Genomic DNA, 23,258 nt, shown 5'->3' on the forward strand with positions numbered 1-23,258 from the left:
CTCCCTCATATTTGGGTTTATGCTACCACTCAACCTCACTCCATTTCTTCAGAATACAAGGATCTCATCTGCAGAGTCCCATGAAGCTCTTCACTACCCCCTACTCTCTTCAACGTAGACATGAATCATCTATGAAGCATTATTCAAGCCCTGGATCATACATTAACTACCAGGAGACACCAAACCACCAAACGTTGATACAATATGCATTAAGCAACATGGATGACTCTATGTGAGATAAGTAACTCATACTCAACCTGGAAATATATGACTGATGAGATTCTGCAACAGAACTCGCCCTGGTTGCCCATATAAGTAGGCCCAAAGTACTCACCGTCCAACCACCTCAAAAACCTGTCCTTCATCTTGGACACCAAGTTGCCACTATCTCCTCCATCGGCTTTCACATATCAAATTACCACTATCAACTCCAGCTGCTTTCACATGTTTTGCACGTTCAGAGATTTTGCCTGATGGTTCCATCCTGACACCAGTCAGACCATATACCAGTCTCTCACAAACTAGACTGCACCACATAATACTCTCTACCACATGATTTCCACATGATTTCTTCACACCAGTGTCAGACTATTAGTCGACCTATTTTGGGGCAAGCCCATCACCTCTCACCTCAGTCAAAAGGACTTGATCCCCATTCAAAAATACTGCCAGTTCAAGATGGTCACCCATACCTACAAGGCACTACACTCCAAGGGGCTCACCTGGCTCATACACCATCTACATTGTCGGCAACCAATAATGAACTTCCACTTAGCATCACTTGCACTCACCCACACCCCCATCCTTATGAGCAAGACAGGAAGTAAGATGTTCTCATACATTACAGCCTACACCTGGTACAACCTCACCCAGCATTTCATGTCAGCTGCATCAAATATGTATTTATACTAGGAACCAGCGGTGGCTGGTAATTTTTGGAGGGAGGTGGGAGGGCGAGAAGCACACTGACACTCATTCATTCACACATGCACGCACATCCATTCACAAAACTCATAAACATTCAAACATACACGCACACACCAAACATTCATTTAAAAAACACACACACACTTACTTCAGCTTGGAGGTCCCAGGAGGGTTGGGACTGCTGCCTTCCCTCTCTATCTGACCTTAGGTCAGCCAGAAAGGGAAGGCAGCAGTCCCAACTTCGTCACAGAGTGGGATGGGGTCAGTGAGACTGCTGACCCCTTCCCACCCTGTAACGAGGTGTCACTGATTGACACTCGCCCTGGGCGCTTCAGGGCTTAACCTGACAGGCATTCTTCATGAGGGGTAAAAGGTGGGGGGGTATGGCCCCTCCGCCCTAAAGGACGGGCCCGGCTGCTAGGAACTGTACATCTGGCTCTTTAAATGATACTACTTGCAGTACAAGCACCTACTCAGCACCTGGGAGCTCTCTCGGGTGACACATTGACCCTCGGCAAGGCCACATTCACTGAATTTACATTACAGTGCACTTTTGACTGCCGAACCCTAACATAATCACAATTGTGTCATGATGCAAGGAGTCTGCACTGGTACTGGTATATCTGATAAGTTGCAAGATCCATGCATGATGTGCTGCTCCAGTCCAGGTTTTCAACTTTTTATTAAGGGACTTGTAGTCCTTCTTTAATGAAGGAATAAATGGTACTACAAGTCCCAGGATTCAAAGGAAGTACCTGGCCTAGGGCAGCACATCACCCATGGACCTGGGAAGGCTGGACTGGGTTGGAAAAATTGGTCCTGCCCAAGGAAAAAGCTGCACTTTTCCTTTCATGCAGTGCAACAAAGTGTCTTGCTTTGTTTCCCTGCATCACAGTTTGCTAATATATGGTCCTTTGTTTTCACTCACCCTGTAGTTCCTGCTGGTCCTCTACTTCAGCTCTGTCCTGACCTTCTACACCAGCTACCAACTCTGCTGGAATGAGGGATGCCACCTGCTCCTCCAATGGATCCAAAACCTCCTTGACATCAGGTCCTTCTCTTGTCCTCATGGCTTCCTGAAAGATCCTGGTCAGCTTTTCTTTGGCCCTGCATATGTAGACGTCCCACTTCTTGAACTCCAGGATGGTTCTTTTTATTTGTGCAACACAGTTTATCTAATCCACTATGGATTGCCAAACGGCATCCTTCATAGCTAATCAATCAATCAGGGATTTGTAAAGCTCACTACTCACCCATGAGGGTCTCAAGGCACTGAGGAGGGGAGGAGGAGAATGTGGGGGGGAGTTGCTGCTACTGCTCGGACATCCAGGTTTCCTGAAGGTCAGGAGGTCTTTGGTCTGGTGCAGGTGGGTGGGAAGAGTGTTCCACATTTTGGCGGCGAGGTGTTAAAATGATCTACTGCCGGTTGTAGTTCTGCAGACGCGTGGGATGGTTGCGAGGGCGAAGTCAGAGGAGCAGAGATGCTATGTTGGGGTGTAGAAGGAGAGTCGTTTGTTGAGGTATTCTGGTCTGGTGTTGTGCAGTGCTTTGTGAGCGTGGGTGAGGAGTTTGAAGGTGATTCTCTTGTTGACTGGGAGCCAGTGCAGGTTTCTCAGGTGGACTGTGATGTGGCAGTGGCGGGGGATGTCCAGGATGAGGCGTGCGGAGGCATTCTGGATGCGTTGCAGCCTCTTCTGGAGTTTGGCTGTGGCTCCTGCGTAGAGGGCATTGCCGTAGTCCAGTTTGCTGCTTATGAGGGCTTGGGTGATTGTTCTTCTGGTTTTGGTAGGTACCCATGGTAATTTTCAAGTGACAAATAGGAGATGTTCAATTATTGTCACCTCACTTAATAATATCTGGTTCTTCTCCCCATTAAAGTTTGACTTCCTCTTCCTTTTGACCAAGGATGAATGCAAATCTGGGTTCAGGTTGTTACTATCCTGGCTCCCTGAGGCTCCCTCCATGCTTCTCTGTGTTGAGCAGTATTTCTGTGTAGATTGCACCGCTAGTTCAAGTGTTCCCACATCACAAAGCACTCGTGCATGACGCAGTGCTGATTTGTGGTACATAGGTTGTACTTCCGGTGTTGCACATTGTCCTATCCTGGAGACAGTGGTGTCAATTTCTGATGCATCTTTGGTTCTTGTGCCTGAGTGCACTGTCCCATAAATACAGAGCATCCATGGCACTGGGAAATGTCGCTACACAAGGCAGAAATTTCTGATGCAATACTGCACAAAAAAACATGAAAGGACACTCTGTGATACCCCCCCATGTGGCAGCAATGACACTTTAGTAACTCGCAGATGCTATAAGATGGAGAGAGCATAATACCTTATGGGAGAATATAGAAGTTCTTCTGATAGTGTTTATCTCAAGATAAGGCCATATTTCTGCAATTAGATCTTAAATAACCACATTACTCAACCTGTATTTAGCATTTAGTTTATTCTTCTTTTGCTTGAAAAAGTGTAGCCCTAAGTCTGAATATCTGTTCATGTTCCCTCCTCCTTCTCCTCTGCAGTCAATGAAGAACCTGCATCCTCCTTGCAACCACATAAATCACTTCTATTGTGGACACCTCTCCCCGATGCATTGTGGGCCTTATATATGTAACACCTAGCTGTCCTCCGATGAGAGCTGGTGATAATTTGCACGTGCAAAATTCACATTTTTTGATGAGTTGCAGTTTGCAAATTCATGATATATTCAATTAGAGTTTCAATAATAGGGATTTGGCAAAAGCGACTTGCTAACTCTGCTGGCTAAAATACTGATTTTATAACTTGTCGGTTCAGTAAAATAGCCCAATTAATGTTTTTTGTTCATTAGAAAACACCATTTTTGCAGCCAATAACCAGTTTGCTACTGGTTACTTATTCACAAAAGCTTTGTGCATCTGGTCCTTAATGAGAAAAATAAAAGAAGAATGTCTACATATTTTCCTGCGAGGATACCCTCACTTACGCTGGGTTGGAAAAGGAGTTAATGTTGAACATAAGGGCTTGAGTCACAAAATGTTTTTGCCATTCGGGTCCTGGCAAGAGCTGAAAAAAGAAGCAATTTGTGCGTTTACAAATGTATAAAGACAGTTTGCATGTGTGCAAAATGATTATTATTTGGTTAAATTGGTTTGCCCCTTTGGTATTCAGTTGTGCAAGAGTGTGTGGCAGGAGTAGATTCCAGTCTACCACTTAGTCATAGTAGGACACACTGAATATACACTTTCTGCACCTCCCGGTCCCTCGTCACAGTGGATTTTATATTACCATCCTCTACTGATGGGAAGAAATGTAATGCATACACTGAAATGTGCGAGTCCTTTAAGACCCAAATATTTCAATACTTTTGCCATTGGTTGGTGTGATTGTGAGGTTGGGAGTATTCTAACATTTTTTCATTTTTACCACAATGAGAGGTACATTTTGAAGAAACACTGTTCAACCTTTAGTGTAGGACTATCATTCACTAACAAATTCTTCCTTTTTTTGGTTCTTTAACCACACATGCTTGTTCACTGGATGTTTCCTTTTTCTTACACAGGCTGTGGTATGTTCAACAATGTGTACTACATCTTTTGCTTCTTTCAAACCGGTATTGTGGCCAGAATCTTTTCCTGAATGCAAGGGTTATTAGTTAATTTAACCAGATGGCCATGCACAAATAAGCCTCAGAGTGCACCAAAATCAACATTAGTAGATGAACCTTTCAACAAAACAATACATAATAATCCTTAACATTTTTCCTTTGGCTCCTACCAAAAATGTTTGCTTGGGAACTATTTACTCCAGCATGTTCGTAAGTGAGAGAATAGACTGAAGGCATTTCGAGAGAACGTCATTAGCGGGAGCATCAGGACCCGTACGGTATTAGTCTGTCCCCAGCAAGCTGGGCTACTGATTCTGTCGTTGAACGTTGGGGATGAAGGGAACAGTGTTAATTAGGGCTTTGAGTGATGAAAGTCAGCTGTGATTGCTTGGTTGGGCCCTGGTTGACTCCTCTGACCTCCTGGTCAGTGTCTGTTGCCCTCCCAGTGCAGCTCTTCTTAATGATGGCTGCAGTGTAGTGAGAGGGTGACTCTTTTGTCCTCCGGGTCAGCATCTGATGCTCTCCCCAGTACAGCTCCTCCAGCTGCTGCCTTTGCTTGGGATGAACTGAGAGCATGTCTGACTCTCAGTTCGAGGCCCTCCTCCGCCCACAGGCTCCTGCCTGTGCCTCAGCCCTGGCGGCCTAGTGGGCATCTGAAAGTAGTTATCTTCCTTTCTTTATTAATTGCCTCTCTTTACTCCTGCCTTTTTACATCTGCCTTTACATCTATTTGTTCACTTGTTTCTTTTTCTGTCTCCTTTTCTTTTCTCCCTCTTGCATTTTCCCATTGCTGCTGTTGCCCATGATGCTCCTCCCCCTCCACCTCGCAAATCGGTTTTCCCACCTTCCCACCTCCCAGCTGACCAGACCCCCTGCCTCCCTGCCCTTCTTAATGGCAGCTGTGCTGCTGGCAGGCCAAAGGCAACCCTGTCTGCACCCATCCACACCTGGACCACGCCTGGACCGCACCCAGAGCCACCGACCCTGATTCTCACCCCCTCTGCCGGTTCGAGACCTGTACTCTACGTGCCCTCAACCCAGGAAGATCATCAGCCTGCCACCAAGCCAACCTGAGGAACACCCATGGACCTTTTTCTTTCCGCGCCTGCTCCAGCACCCTCCAAGTACTACCCCAAGATCACGCACCAAGCTCGGGCAGCCACCTCAAGTGCATACTCCTCAACATACTCTACCTCGTCAAGCACACAGTAGAAGTCTGGGACCTCCTTGACTCACCAGCCCTGGACGTCACCTTCCTCACAGAGAGTTGGATCACCCCCACCGCTGCCCCAGAAATCACCACAGCTATCCTGGACAACTGCAAAATCATCCACAAGGACAGAACCAATCAGCCTGGAGGAGGCATTGCCATAATCTACATGAACAACCTCTGCCTGACTACAGCATCGAGTCGCAGCCTCAGTCAAAGCACAAGCACCTACATTTCCAGATCCAGAGCAACCTAAACACCTCCCTACATGACACCTCATCTACTGGCAACTCGGACCTTGACCCCAGTTCAGTGAAGTCATCGCCAAACTCATCGCCCCCCAAGCACTCACCTCTGACTAAATCCTACTAGGCAACCTCAGTTTCCACCTTGATACCCTTGATGACCCCAACACCTCAAGCCTCCTGGACAACCTCACAACTCTCAGCTCAAACAACTCATCAACACCCCCACCCACAGAGCCAGACCCCATCTTCTCAGCAGGGAACAACATCACATCTCCCACACCTCCAAACACCATTGGACTGACCACAAGTGCATCCACTTCACCTAAACAAAGAACACCGCATGCCACCAAACTGCCCCTACCCCGCAGACACTGGGGCAAAGTCACAGAAGCACAGCTCCTCTATGCTCTCAACCACTACCTCCCACGGGATGCAGCGGATGCTAATGAAGCCGCAAGCAACTTACACCACTGGCTCTCAATCTGCGCTGACAACACAGCCCCCTAAGGAAATCAGCAGGTAAATGACAGAGCAAAACATCTAAGTGGTTTCCGCCAGACCTACAGGAATCCAAGCATACCTGTAGACAACTGGAACATGAATGGAGACTCAACAAATCCAGACTGCACAGCCTACAAAATTGCAGTCATTATGCACCACCAGAACATCGCGGCCACCACAAAACTGAGTTTCAAACACACCTCAACACCAGCACTCACAACAGCAAAGAGCTCTTCGCCATTGTCAAAGAGTTCAGAAACCCTGGGGCAGACACCTCACCTATCCCTCCCTCCCAAGACCTCTGTAACAACCTCGCCACCTTCTTTCATCGTAATATCCAGGAATTCTATGAAGACTTCAGGAACCAAAGCCCGCCAGCACCGCTCACCACCACAGACCTAGCAGTCACCAGATACTGAACTCCTCGACCCGCATCACCATAGAGGACATCCAAAAACTGATGAACTCCATCTACTCAGGAATACCCTCAGATCCATGCCCTCATCACACCCTGAACCAGGCAAGCACCTCCATAGCTCCGGAGCTTTACTGAACCATCAACCTATCCTTCAAAACTGTCACATTCCCCTCAGCCTGGAAACACGCTGAAATCAGCCTGCTACCCAAGTAACCCACTGCCAACCATAGGGAGCTGAAGAACTACAGACCCATCTCTCTGCTCCCTTTCCCAGCCAAAGTAACAGAGAAAACTGTCAACCAGCAACTCACTGAGTTCCTCTAGACACACGGTATCCTAGTCCCTTCCCAGTCAAGATTCAGAAGCAACAACAGCACCGAAAATGTACTCTTACGAGCCACCAATGACATACGCACCATACTGGACCAGGGTGGCACTGGCGCACTCATCCTACTAAACCTTTCTGCTGCATTTGACAGTGTCTCCCACTCCACCCTCTGCGACACACTGCACAATGCCGGCATCCGAGACAAAGCCCTGAATTGGATCAGGTCCTTCCTCCCCGGAAGAACACAGAGGGTCAGACTACTACAGTTCACATCAGAACCTAGAAACGTGCTGTGGAGTGCCCCTAGGATCCTCACTGAGCCTGAAGTTTTTCAACGTCTACATGGCCCGCTCACTAACATCACCAAACAACACAAGCTAAACATAGTCTCTTATGCCGACGACACTCAGATGATCCTCTCCCTGTCTGAGGACTCTGCGCAAACCAAGAGGAATTTCCACAACAGGATGAGAGCAGTTGCCACCTGGATGGAGGCCAGCTGCCTCAAGCTCAACTCGGACAAGACAGAGATACTCATTATTGGCTCCACCAGTTCTACCTGGAATGACTCCTGGTGGCCCACCACTCTGGGTATCGCCCCAGTCCCTACTGACCTTGCGCGTAACCTGGGCATCATTCTGGACTCCTCCGTATCGATGACCCGCTAAGTTAACGCCTTCTCCACATCAAACTTTAACACCTTCTGTCTCCTGCTGGAGATTTTCAAATGGATTCCCCCCAACACAAGGAAGACAGTTACCCACTCACTCATCAACGGCAAGCTGGACTACGACAATGCACTCAATGATGGCATTACCAAGAAACTTCAATCAAGACTATAGAGAGTCCAGAATGCAGCAGCCAGACTCATCCTGGACATCCCTCGATACAGATGAATCTCCTCCCGCCTCACAGGCCTACACTGGCTCCCACTCAACAAGCTCATCACATACAAACTCCTGATCTACACCTTTAAGGCACTGCATAACATAGGACAGCATACCTAAACCACAACCTCACCTTCTACGTACCCAACAGATGTCTCCATTCCTCCCAGCTTGCCCTTGCAGCCATTCCTAAGATCCAGAAAAGTACAGCAGAAGGAAGCTCCTTCTCTTACCTAGCAGCCTGGACATGGAACACACTTCCCCCCAAGCACAGGCAGACCGCATCACTGAAGCAGTTCAGGAAGGACCTCAAGACCTGACTCTTCGACCGAGCAGCACACCTACATTCAGCTCCTTGAGACCCTATGGGTGATTAGCTGTGCTTTACAAATCCATGATTGATTGATTGATTGATTGATTGAAGGTGGAGCAACAAACTGGCTTTTGGATTTATGACACACACAATCCAGTATAAGCAATCAGTGCTGTTAGGAGGCTGAGAAGCTGCAGACTGAGGCCAGCCAAGTACACTATTGATGAGCAGCTGACTGCGGCAGATAGACTGCTATTGGGAACCATCAAGAGTCACAGGAGACATAAGTGAAGACCAGTCAAAGTGACACAGGGAGAATGCAGACAGTCTACATAATAAAGCCATATCATGTTTATGTCATATATTTGGTTATTGTAGGAATGTTTGCAACTAGTCTAAACTACTGGCAATCGCTTTAGACAGCATTCCAACCAAAAATTATTCACCCACTGTGTTACTCTAGACAGAGGTCTACCATATGCAAATGACTATTGACCCTGCTCCTCATGACAACAGTCCATCCTGAACTTCCCAGTGAGGTGACATCCCCTCTAGAAAGGAACACAAACAACCCTGTACAAGTTTCAGTGTTATTAGACCTTGTTAGTTAAGTATAGCTTGGATTCTGTGGAGCAAGGGTGTGGGCAGAAGACAGTATCTCACCCAGGTACATAGATAGGTTCCGGTGATAAAAGAAGGAGCTAAAAATCTTGAAACTCTGTTCCTTCACAGCAAAAGCAAACTCCATCCACAACAGGGGAGTACATTTTTTGCCAGATGTATGGATACTTCAACTTTAAAGGGATGATAATGTTCACAGCTGTTCCCTGTGCAGCCAAAGATGACCTTACTGCAAAAGTTGTGTTTATTGAGCTGAGAAAGGTGGCATTCAAATGTAAAACACAGAATTATTTTCTTCAGATTACCTCTTTAGGAACAACATCATTAGTTCCAGTATCATTCAATAGCAAACTGAATCCCTTTTCAACCACTGTAAACATTCTAAGGAAGGATCAAAGCAAACCGAATGAAGGGAAGGGGAAGGAGAAGGGAGGGGTGTGAGACCATCAGAGACTTCTAACATAAAACAAAGGATGAAATTTAAACTATTTAAAATGAGAAAATTATTTGTATGCAAGACGCATTGTTTTACCACCTGGGGGCCCAGACTACAAGTCCCAGCACTGCCCCGGGAAAAAGGAGTGCTGTCACGTCACTGCTACGCCCAGTGGTGCTACTAGAGGTCAGACAGGTCCTTGCTATGTGGGACATAGGCCCTCATTTCGACCTCTGAGGTCTTTTCCAAAGACCGCCGAGGTACCACCATGCTGAAGACCGCCCGTGCAGGTGGTTTTGCGCGCAGCGTATTATGACTGCAGGCAGCCCTCCATCCTTATTTGGATGGAGAGCCGCCAGCAGCCATACTGGCAGTTGGCGGGGAAGTGGAGGCTGCTCCACCTCCACTGCCCCGTCATCAGAACACCACCCACCGAATCACATCACATCATTCGGTGTGGCGGTGTTCTGGTGATGGGGTGCTGGCGGCAGAGAAGCCCCATGGATCCCGTCCCCTCTCGGAGGATCAACGGACAAGGTAAGTTGATCGTCCGTTAGGGGAGGGGGTGGGGGAGTGTTGTTTGGGTGCATGGGGGTGTGCGTGTCAGTAGGTAGAGGGGGTGTGTGAGTGCGTGTATGCATGTAGGGGGTGTTGTGTGTATGGGAAATGTGTGCGGGTCGGTCTGTGTGCATGTCTGTATGTGTGTGGGTATGTGTTGTTGTAGTGTATGTGTGCGTGTGGGGGTGTGTGTATGTGCATGTTGGGGGTGGGTGTGGGGGTGGGGAGGGGCGTCCTGCCACCTTTGGGGGGTGGCAGGAGGGTGGGAGTGTGGGACGACGACTCGGGTGGGGGAGGTAGGTTGTGAGACCCCTATCAGTGCCAGGGAAGGAATTCCCTGACACTGACATTGCCTACCGCTATGGATTTTGTGGCGGTGCCAAACCACCCGAAATCCATGGCGGTATGCAGGGTCCTGATACCGCCGGCAGTCTGGTGACGGCCACTGGGCTGCAGACCGAAGTCTCCAGCCCAGCGGTCGTCACCACCCTGGCAGTCGGAGTGGAGAAGTGATGGATGACCATGGTGGTAACTGCCATGGTCATAATTAAAAAAAAAAATCCGCCTGCCTGTTGGCGGTTTTACCGTAACTTCTCCCCTGTCCGCCAGGGTCATAATGAGGGCCATATTGTTTCACCACCTAGGGCCAGTGTTACAACTCCCTACACTGCCCCGGGAGACAGGAGGGCCACCAAGTCACTGCTGCACCTGGAGGCATTACTAAAGGGCAGAGAGTGCTTCGCTGCACAGGATTCGTGCAAGACATGCCCGGGCTCGTGACCGGATAAATACCGGGCCAAAAGCAGGCCTGTCTCTTAGCCTCATCACTTGCTTTTTGGATTACCGAGGAGGATTTACAGATTTAAAAGGTACTGTGTGCCATTGTGTGCTACCCCCAATAAGTGTTTTTTATCCGCGGCCCCAATTGTCTATTTGTGTTAGTCAATTTATAGCATATGAGCACGGCCCTCTGACTCTTTTCAGGGGCAATCAAGGGAAAACGCAAAAACACACCGGATGTTTTTTTACAGCGTACGGTGGATGTAAACAATAAGGAAATCAAACTTGCTGAGAGGCTCCCTTTATCTTTACCCCTGCCTTCCGAAACAACTATGACACAGGAATAGGGAGCTGTGAGTCAAAAGTATGATAGACTCCACAAACTTCTGTCCCACTCTCTCCCATAGTCATTTGAGAAAATTCCTCTAAAGACCTCTCTAGTAACCTCTGGTCCTCAGTTCATAACATAGGCGAGGAAGAGAGGCCACAAATTAAGGGAGGGGAAGAAAAAGGGCTGAAGTTGTTATGAAATCCAAGAAACAAAACTTGCTCTTATAAAAGTATGCACAGAGCTAGTCAGGAGGAAATCTCTGTGAATGCCTATTTGATTGAAGGGAGGGCATTGACTTTACCCGAGGAACTTTACTCCCATATCGATAATTCAATCAATGATTCTTTGAAACCAGTATTGACCCAATTGGGAAAGATTGAGGATAAACTTAAGCTGCTGGTTAATGCTATTAAAAAGGGCCATCAAGCAGGCCTGTCTCAGGTGGACTCCATGCACCAAGACCGCACCCAGCTAGAACCAAATGAGGGCTGTGTCACAGACCCTCCTCTGAACGACCATGTATGTCACCCAACCTAGCTGCAGTATTTGTGTGTCTACTATCAATCCGGGAGGCAGGAATATGGTCCCTCTGGCTCTTTACCGAAGATGCAACACAATCAGTCATATAGGATTAATAATTTACCCAGTGAATCACAGCCAATATTTTCAGTTACATTTAAAGGGACTTCAGATTGCTCACACTTACCTCCTGAAAGCACCCCATATACTTTGGTACTTATTGGGGTCCCATTTTTGGCAAAAGATATGTATGAGAGTTGTCAGAGTCTAATGAATAAAGCTGTTTTTTGGTGTTTGAGGAAGTCTGACAGCCCCCCAGAAGAAACCAATAAACTTATTAGGGCTCATAGCGCCAAGTAGATTGGACCTACTGTGAAATCTATTGACTTTGTGTGTGTTTGTTATTTACTATCACACCTGAGTTCTGTGAGCATTAACTCTAGTAAAATAAAGGCAAGCCTGTTAGGATTTTTTACCCTCCAAAGGGACAAAGTTCTAACATATCTCAGGGTAGGCCTCGTAGGCCTTTGCAAAGGCCAGTATCTCCAGCACTACCTACCCACCCTAAACATTTTGAAGCCTTATCGGGGATGACATAACGATTGATGCCCAGATTTACCCTTGACCCAGGATACAACCGGTTATTTATATTAGTGGTCTCTCCTAACCATCCTTTTTACTCTCAGTTACCCCGCATTGTAAATTCTGAAGTGCACAACATAGACTGTGATTATGGTTTGCACTTTCTATCATGGAATATCACTGGGGTCCGTGATAAGCTTTCTTATGATGACTGGGTAGACTTTATTGGAAAATTTGACATCATACGTTGTCAGGAAACGTGGGCTGTTGATCCCATTGTGTGAATGGGTTTACATTTTACTGTTCAGTCGCAACACCATCATCAACTGCGATAGGCAAGGGAGGGTTTGTTATTTTTGTATCCTGTGCTATTGAAAGTTTGAGGGCTAAAATTGTCACATTTACACCTTATTGTCAAATCTTACACGTACAAAAACACATTTATTAAATGTGTTTTCAAAACGTTTTTACTTTCATTTTATTCTTCACAACCCATAGTCGAAAAATTAGGGAGGACACTTTTGTTCTCAAATCAAATCAAATCAAATCTGAGTTTGTAGAGTGCACTACTCACCCGTAATGGTCTCAAGGCGAGATGCGGGTCGGTCCTCTGTGCTTCAATCAAAGAGCCAGGTCTTAAGGTCCTTCCTGAATTGAGGTAACATGGGTGAATTCCTGAGGTGAAGAGGCAAGGTGTTCAAGCTTTTGCCACAAGGTAGGTGAAGGATTTTCCTTCAGCCAAGGTCTTCTATATGCAAGGCATGGTGGCTAGTGCCTGTTGGCAAAGCGGAGGCCTCTGGCTGGGGAATAAATAGACTCTGTAAATAGACTCTGTAAATACTCAGGGGAAAGAGACTCCTGCTGCTATCTAAGCAAGCAACTTTAACATTATGAAATGTTGTTATAGTGGGGAATACATCTTTGGATTCACTGGTGTATAGGGGTTGCCATTAGTCACTTTATAAATTCAGGTTATGGCGAAGCAATAAACCAGCTAATTCTGTCTGATGCATTTGACCTCCAGGGACAGAAGAACATAAACCCCCCACATTCACAGGCAGAAGCAAGTGTAGCAAAATAAACTTCATACTCCTGACAACTGATCTAGCATGTAGCCTAGTACATTCTGAAGTATGCTTTCGGCAAAAGAATACAAGAAGTCAGCTCCACTGGACTGACCAACACCGCGTCCATTTCTCCTTCACCAAGATGGTTCAACAACACAAAGCCCACCGCCCCCTTGCAGGAACTGGACCAAGGTCACTGAAGCCCAGCTCACTGCCATGCTCTGCTACTCACCACCATGAGACACCACAGACATCAGCGCCTCAGACCACAACCTCCACCAATATATTACAGACTGGCCCAACACCCTAGCCCCTCTAAGGAAATCCGCTGTCAATCAACGCCACAGGAGACAAAGAGCGCATGCAGATGACTTGAGAGGAAGTGGAGAAGCAGTAAGAGCTCAACAGACCACAAAGCCTTCAAAGACGCTGTAATTTCACACCACCAGCTCACCAGATCGAGTAAAAAATCAGCAATTCAGGAGCAAACCAACGCGCATGACAGGAAGGAACTTTTCACCCTAGTCCAGGATTCACAAAAACCGGCACGGACACCACAGACATCCCACCCTCCCAGGACCTCTGCGACAGCCTCGCCACCTACTTCCACTGGAAAATTGAGAACATCTATGAAGGATTCACAAGGAAATGCCAGTCCCCTCCCACCAGCATGACCATGAATGACAATCACCAACCAATCACAAAGCACTGGCCCCTCCTCACCTCGGAAGACACCCTGAAGCTCATGAACACCACCCACTCTGGGACAGCCTTGGACCTATGCCCCCACCACATCCTTAATCAAGTCAGTACCATCATTGCACCTGAACTATGCTGTATTATCAACCACTCCATTTAGACTGCCACCTTCCTGGATGCCTGGAAACACGCAAAGATAAAACCCCCTACTGGAGAAACCCTCCGAAGACACAAAGGAGCTGAAAAACTACAGACCGATCTCACTGCTCCCATTACCAGCCAAGGTGATGGAGAAAGCCATCAATGCACAACTCACCAAGTTCATCAAAGTCAACCACATTCTCAACCCCTCCCAATCCAGATTCAGGAGTAACGTCAGCACCAAAACTGCACTACTAGCAGCCAAAGATGATATCCACACCCTACTGCACCGTGGGGAGACAGCTGCCTTCATCCTCCTGGACCTCTCTGCCGCCTTCGACACCGTCTCCCACTCCATCTTGTGCATCAGACTGCACTACACTGGCATCTGTGGCAAAGACCTTGACTGGATCTGCTCCTTCCTCACCTGCCAAACCCAGAGAGTCAGGCTCCCACCTTTCACATCAAAGCTGACAGAAACCAGATGCGGAGTTCTCCAGGGCTCCTCCCTGAGCTCCACCCTCTTTAATGTCTGCATGACCCCGCTTGGCGAGATCGTCAGACGCCACAGGAACAACATCATCTGATACCCCAAAAAGAACTTTCACAATGGAATGAAGGCAGTCTCCGACTAGATGAGGGACAGCTGCCTCAAGCTCAACTCGGACAAGAGGGAGATTCCCATCCTGGGCCCCATCACTTCTGCCTGGAATGATTCCTGGTGGCCCAGTGCCCTCAGAATTGCCCAAGCCTGACTGACCACGCACACAACCTTGGCACTGTTCTTGAGTCATCACTGACCACGGCCCACCAAGTCAACTCCATCTCTTCATCACTCTTCGCCAGCACTGAAAGATCTCCAAATGGATCCCCATCGACACGAGAACAGTCACCCAGGCACTCGTCAGCAGTAAACTCGACTAGGACAACACACTCCATGCCAGAATCAACAAAAAACTCCAATCAAGAATTCAGACATTACAGAGGGGGTCAACCCTGGCGGATGGTGTTAAAGCGGCGGTAAGACCGCAAACAGGCTGGCGGTCTTTTTTTTAGTATTATGACCATGGCGGTTACCGCCATGGTCATCCGCCGCTTCCCCGTTCCGCCCGCCAGGGCGGAGACGACCGCTGGCCTGGAGACCTGGGTCTCCAGCCCGGCGGCCGCGACAATACCGCCGCCGGTATTGTGACCCTGCTTACTGCCGTGGATTTCCAGCTGTAGGAACCGCCATGAAATCCATGGCGGTAAGCACTATCAGTGCCAGGGAAATTCCTTCCCTGGAAATGATAGGGGTCTCCCCCACCTCCCACCCCCACCCTACTCCCTCCCCTACACCCCCCACCACCCCTGCCACCCCCAAAGGTGGCAGGGCCCCCCTCCCCACCCCGACCTCCAACATAACATAACTGACACACACCCGACACGCACGCAGGCACCACCAACACACATACACGCACACACACTGACATACATGCCAACATCCACACACACACTCAGACACGTACACCCACATTCACACATTCACGCACACATCCATACAGACATACATACAGACAGACACGCACACATTTCCCAAACACGCAACACCCCCGCAAGCATACACGCACTCACACCCCCCCTACATACACAGACGCACACCCCCATGCACTCACACAACACACAACACCCCCAACCCCCTCCCCTAACGGACGATCGACTTACCTGTTCCGTCGATCGTCCGGGAGGGGACGGGAGCCATGGGGGAAGCTCCGCCAACACCACACCGCCAACAGAAAACCGCCGCGCAGAATCACAGGACGTGATTAGCTCGGCGGTGTTCTGTTGGCGTGGCGGTGGAGGTGGAGCAACCTCCACTTCCCCGCCGCCAGCAAGTATGACTGTTGGCGGCTCTCCGTTGGAAAAACGACAGAGGGCAGCCAACGGTCATAATACGCAGAGCGGCAAACCGCCACTACTGGTGGTCTTCCACACGGCGGTCCCTCGGCGGTCCCTCTGCGGTCTTCTTAAAAGACCGCCGAGGTTGTAATGACCACCAGAATGCCGCTGCCTGACTGATCCTGGACGTACCCTGCCACAGCCATATGTTGGCCCACTGGAGGAACCTTCAGTGGCTCCCCGTCAACAAATGCATCACTTTCAAACTCCTTTCAACTTCACAACATCAGACCTGTCTACCTCATCCCCTGCATCTCCTTCTATACTCCCTCTAGGCAACTCAGCTCGACTTAACTGGCCCCTGGCACCATCCCCAGGATCTGAGAGAAAAAGGCTGGAGGAAGATCCTTCTCCTACCTCACCACCAGACTTGGAACTTGATGCTGCTCCACCTCAGGTATTCCCCATCGCTGACTCATTTCAGGATCGACCTCAAGGCTTCGCTCTTTAACTGAACCGAGTTCCCAGCTACCACCTCCAGACCCTCTGGGTGAGAAGCTGCGCTAAATGAATGATGATTGATTGATTGAAGGCCTGGGATGACTTTAAAAAAGCTGCACATTTAAACAATAATAAACTCTTCTGGGAAATCATAAATCAGCCCTTTTTCATGGATAACCCAGTTGCGGGTATTGAGTGTCATACTAGTGACCAAGATTGGGTCGATCATTTTGCTCTTATTTTTTATCCTGAAGTTGAGGAAGATGATGAAGGAAAGGGCTTTGGTTTTGCTTTTTTACCTTTACATGAGGATTGGCTAGCAGAGTTCATAGACTATGCATCGGTCGTTAAAGCAATTTGGTGTGCAACCTCTGGTAAGGCCTCAGGCCCAGATGTGGTTCCAATAGATCATTTTAAATCTAATGTAGCTTTTTGGGCCCCCTTACTGACCAACGTCTTGAGGGTAGCAGTTAAAGTTAACCTAATGGATTCCTGAAGAGAGTCTGTTATTGTGCCGATATATAAAAAAGGAGATTGGAACTAGCTCAATCTCTTTAATAGATTCTACAGTAAAGATCCGTGGGTGGGTTATCTTAGGTAATTTTGAGGGTTAGGAAGAGTCAACTTCTTTTTTCACCAGTACAAAACAGCTTCAGACGCTGTTTAGGGACCTTAAAGCAGGCTTTCAATTTGTTCCTCATTTGGGGGAAGTATGTCTATGCGAGGAGAGGTACTTTTCATATGGCATTTATGGACCTCTCCTGTTATAGGAACTAATTGACCAGGCAGGAATTCATCACTCCCTGCTGGATTTAGTAAAGTGTCTGCATGAGGCTACAACTACAAAAGTGTGCTACTCGATATCTGGGCAACGTACAAAATCAAGGAGTGAGGCAGGGTTGTATTGTTAGCTCCTTTTTTGTTTTTCTTACATATTAACTCAGTGGGTGCTTTCTTAGAGTCATCAACAAAGACACTCCCCGAATTGGTACACTGGCCATTCCAGTTCTCCTATATGTGGATGACGCCATACTCTTGGCATTGACTGCGAAAGGTTTGCAAAAATTTGTTCATATTGACCTCTGTGTCTAAAAAAATTTAAACTAAGGCCCATATTTATACTTTTTTTGGGCCGCATTTGCATCATTTTTTGACGCAAAAGAGGCACAAACCTACAAAATACAATTATATTTTGTAAGTTTGTGCCGTTTTGCGTAAAAAAATGACGCAAAAATGGCACAAAAAAAAGTATAAATATGGGCCAAAATGTTTTAATATTGGGGGGACCCCAATAGTGAAAGTTCCCTTTTTAATTACTCAGGCATCCTGTTTGATTCCAGTGGGGCCTAAGAGAGGCTAATTAATCAAAGAGCACAAAAAATGGTAGAAGCTTGTATTTAGATTTGCTAATAGGTTAGGCTGTAAGTTAATTAGGGAGATGATTCAGTTATACAGGAGCAAATATATACCTCTTGATGTGTATGGAGTGGGTGTTTGGGGATGTGCCATATTTTGGTAAAGTTGTTTTTTAGATTGTCAGTTTGAAAATGCCTCTTTTAGAAAGTGGCTTTTTCTTTCTTAAACATTCTGTGCCTCTACCTGCCTGTGGAATCCATGTCTGGGTCAGACTGATAGTTGAGCTGTTTGTGAATTTCTTCTAGATAGTGACACAAAGGGAGCTGGGCAATAAATGATTGACCAAGCTGTACTTTTGCTTTTGATAAAGTAAAAGTACATTTTTTACACACACACTACTCAATACTATGCAACAATTTACAAATATACACAAATGGATGGAATTACCCTTGGAGGACATTGTGTAATCTCTCATGTCTCCCGTTAGGGGAAATATAATCCAACCACCTACATGGCAAACCAGTCCCTAGTCCCTGGTATCCCACTGCAACATTTGTCTGTAATATAGAATGAACACACCAAAGCCTGACAATGAGCATATATAATTACTGTACAGGAGAGCAGGTATCAGTCTTATTACACAACACTGATGTAATATCATACATTTGATTATTTTCATATAATACCAACTCACACCTCTAGAAGGTGCAAGCATACAAGCTAAAAACAAAAGTCCTAACATACTGGTGATTTACATTTCCTTGAGGGGGTTATAGTTCCTTTGTCCCACCTAATCTAGGGTGGTGGACATAAACTGGGCATTGGGGGGGATGCTGTTCCATTCCTGCAGATCGTCCTGACAATGGGCACTTGGTTGGTGGTGGCCCCATCTTCTTGGGGCCACCACGAGCTGAATAATGTGTCCTGGAGTCTCTAGGCCCACAAAGCCTTATGGGTCATATGCATATTTAATGAGCGGCTCTCCCACAGTGCCGGGGAGAGCCGCTTAGCATTTCCTTTTACTGGATTTCTTTTTTTGCAGCCTGGCGCTGGGTTTCCTGGGTGAGGGCAGCGCAGGGAACCCACCCCCGGCTGCCCTCATTGGTGGGGGGTGTCCCGTCCCACCTGGACACCACTGTCATGCTGCCTTCTCAACAGAGGGCAGCACGGGGAGCCCACTCCTGGCTGCCCTCAACAGTGGGGGGTGTCTGGTCCCACCCGGACACCCCGTCGGGTAAATGATGTTGGGGAAGCGGCCGTGGGAGCCGGCCTCATCTCTGGCTTATGCTGCTAGGCAGGGGGAGTGTGAGGGCACTCCCCCCTCCTCCCATGCTTCATCGGGGCCCTGGGGTGGGGTCCAGGGAACCCCTCACCTCTCCGGGGAGCACAACGCACAATACACAGGGGGCACGAAGGCACCCCCTGGCTTGGGCTTTGGGTGGGGGCCCTGGGATGGGGTCTGGGGCCTCTGACAATCTCCTTGGCTTAGTATTTGGCCGCCAACTCACCCTCTGCCAGTGGCTATCTTCACAGAGGATGCAATGGCGTCTCTGACTTTTCTTCCTGGCGGGGCCCCGGGATGGGGTCTGAGGCCCCCTCCTCCATATTCACCACCGTGCTCCCTGTCTTTTTCTACTGTGGGTCCGGGCCCTCTTGGTCTTCACAGTGGTCACAACAGCGGCCCCAGCTTGGGTTCTGTTTTGGGGGCAGCTCCCAGGCCGTGGCCCACCATGGGGGCACCAAACAGATCAACAGTTGAGCCCCATGAGCTTCGCTGCTGGCTCTGAAATAGGTCAAAGGGCACAGACCTTCTTCTTTGGATATCTCAGGCCCCTAAGGGCCGATTTGGGTGGTTCTGGTGCCGGTTCGCTCCTGGTGACGGGCCCTTGCCACCAGGAGCACTCTCCTTAGGCCTCCTCTCCTGAAGGGTCCCAGATGATACTGGACCAGTCCCACTGACTCCCTGTGCCAGGCTTTCCTCTGGGTGCCCTCCTTTCCTTCTGAGAAGTGTGCGTTCCTTGCCCCAGCCCAGTCTTTCCCCCAACTAGTCCTCAGGGGAGTAAGGGTGCCAGCTTACCTGGCCCTGGCATGCTCCTCGCTGGGCTTGAAGTCCCTGCCCCAGGGGGCAATAAGGGGGTTCTTTTTTCCAGTTGTCCATGATGCCCATCTGCAGTCCCAGTGTCCAGCAGTGAAGCACAGCCAAGAGAGAGAGCTCTCCCCTGTGCAGGACCTTTTAAGTGGAGGCAGGAGTGTCCAGCAGACCTGCTCCTCTGGCCAATCAAGATGTGCCACATTACTTCCTTGCCCCTGTCCCCGCCTTCCTGCACAGACTTCTGGGATAGCTCCAAAATGCCATTGTCCAGCTTGGGCCACATGTGCTCAGGCGCTCTGAAACTCAGCCCCTCCTTCCTAGCATTCCTTTCAGAGCTTCTCCGCCCATTTTCCGGCAGGGGCTGACAGTTGGCTGATTGATGCAAGGCCCTGCTCAGTCAGCTGGACAGAACAGTAATTGATCCTAATCCTGAGCTGAGTCAGAGAAGGATGACATTCCTGGATGACCCATAAATTGCACAACTACGGTTTTGTAACCTACTGCATCATTCTTTTCATACAGGTTACAGTGTACATTGGTGCAACTCTGGTCCCTGTGGGTCCTAGGCGATCTGAGTTCTGTCCTAGGCCACTCTTTCCTATTGCCATTGAATTGAGTGTCCCTACAGTGAAGAGACAGTAAGCACACTGATGTTGACATGTATTGGAGTGTCCCTATGGTAAAAATGCAGTAAGCACACTGACTATCCCTCCCCTGGGTACACCCATCACATGAGGCCTACTCTATGTCACCTCCCCCTCTGCATAGTTCCTTCTGCGCCAGCTCCCTAAGCACAGTTCTTGGGCTGCGCACGCCAGGATCCCTCCCAGTGCAGCCCTTACATGGGTGCACACACGTGTGCACACATGATCCCGTGAAGCCCACCTGGGGCCTCCTACTCTTGCGGCACCACAGCAGCCTTTCTTTAGAAAGGCAGCACCGGGGGTCATACACGCGGTCCACTATTACCATGAGCTTACTGTGGAGAAGTCCCTGACTAAGAGGCTCTCTCACAGTAAAAAGATCAAAAAGCAGGTGGTCAAAAAGTGAAAAAAAATCAGGGCAGACCATAGGCTCAGAACCATCTTCTCATAACAGGACATATATTTAGCGAGTCTCTGCTGCTGAAATACTTTCAAGTTCAAAACTAAGGGATGGACAATTATCTACAGGGTTTTATAGTAGATCAACTAGGACAATTAAGACCTTTTGTATGGGACACTGTATATTGTGTGATAATTCTAATATCCCTTTCAAAGGTCATCTTTCACCAATTAAATGGGCAATCCAACATACAACATACAGTGAATGCATCTATACCTTGTCCACAATTCATGATATATGCTCAAAAGGACTTAAAGAGTAAAGAGTTGATGTGGGTATCCAAATTATTTCAGCTGCTACCACCAGACAGTCTACCCATGGTATCCAGAAGAGGTAAAAGTCTGGTCCAAATAAAGGTGGAAACATACTTTCAGTACACCCTTTGCTTTAGCAATGCATTTTGGTCAGCTGGGGGAGATGCAAACTAACAGAGGACTTAAAATGTGGACTTAAAATGTCTCATATAATGGGGAAATATAGTTTGGAAAGCAAAACTAAATAAGGAGGGAGTCTTTCCTTATCTTTCAGCTATAGTCATTTTGACAGTTGGCCAGACCCCATGTAGAGATAATGCCATGGCCAAACACTACTTGTCATATCACTAGAAAAACCTACGCTGTCTTCTTCATTATTTATTTCAAGGAATTGATGAATACCTTCATCTATGTTAAAGTTCCACCAAACATCTGGACTTCAGGCAGGGTGAGTTATGTTTGAACAATCTGTGGTACATGGGAAGCAATATAACAATGATTTTCTCCAAGCATCTGACTGATAACTGTTCTCCTGAACCCACCAAGAGATCTTGTAACAGCAGAGATGCAGGGAAAGAGGCAACAAAAGTGACAGAAAATAGTTCCTCATAACAATGGCTCACCTGTTAGTACTGTATGCAGGAGACCCAGTAGGAACAATGGCCATCTTACAAGAGTTGAAAGTTTAGCAACATTGACTTTTAGTATTGGAATGTCTCCTCCATGAGAGTACATTGATATACCTTTGCCTTGAAAATCTTAAGAATAGGTGATCAGTTCTTTTAGCCCCAAATCATGTAGTGCTGGTTCTTTTACAGTTGCCTCTTATCCTGCAGTCAGCTATCTCACCTTTTTGGGCTAAACATAGAACACTAGACAGCTTTAATTCATAATTTGCATTTCCATCACCCATTCACCCAAACAGAATACAGGCCTAAAGACAAAAAATACTTTTTACCTTTTTGTGTCTGTCCTTGCAAAGGGATGTACTGAGAGGCTAAGATGTGTTTTCGCCAACCAGGGGTTAGATAATCGAACAAAGCATTTGGGGTCATGATATGTTAGTTTTGCACACAGTCGCAGTCAGTGCAGGGCATTTGCAGCTGGCTTAACCCAGACATCTGCTCCATATTACAAAAATAAAATATGGTATCAGCAAAGCAGGCACACACAAGCGGTGGGACATATTAGCATTGAAAGGTCGGGTGAGGGATCGAAACTGCTGTTCCTCTTTTTAATGCAAAGGGACTAGCCTGCTTTCATGGGGGCTGGGATAAAACTACAATCACCTGTGAAGGGGTATCTGTTGGGATCTCTGGCACCTCCATATTACCATCTATGAGTAGACCATGAAGACAAGTCTTAGACATGCTTACTGTGCACAACGTTTTCTGTGGTGCACTAAGAGTGCACCTCCCAAACACCAACTAGCCATTGCGCCTACCACTCTAATAAGCCATAGTTGCAAAGGCATTCTTTCAGATATATAGGGCAATGCCATGAGGAAATGCTTTCTTGGCATTTACAGGTACATAATATTTATGGCCCCAATCCACTTTACAGGGGGGTCTGCAAGAGTGCCTATATCTCCTTTTAAAAAATGAAAGTTCCACTGGGCACGCAGAAATGGAACTGACACCTGTTGGGCCCCTAAGGCACTTTGTGAAATATGGCCTGTAGAATTTTCCTTGTGGGTGGGTCAAGTAAATCCTAGTATTAGTCTCTCCGATGGTGCTCCCTCATTATGAGGCAGACGGCTTAGAAAAAAGCGAACACCTTCCGACATTCAGGAGTTTTCCTAGAGCCACCCTGAACACTAGGCACTCAGAAAATCTACCTTTAATATGGGGCCATAGCATTTTTAAAGGACTTCACAGGTAGTAGAGTAGATGTGTAACCACCCTGCATTGGTGTAGAAC

The sequence above is a fragment of the Pleurodeles waltl genome, chromosome 11 (assembly GCF_031143425.1).
Source record: "Pleurodeles waltl isolate 20211129_DDA chromosome 11, aPleWal1.hap1.20221129, whole genome shotgun sequence".
Lineage (NCBI taxonomy): Eukaryota > Metazoa > Chordata > Amphibia > Caudata > Salamandridae > Pleurodeles > Pleurodeles waltl.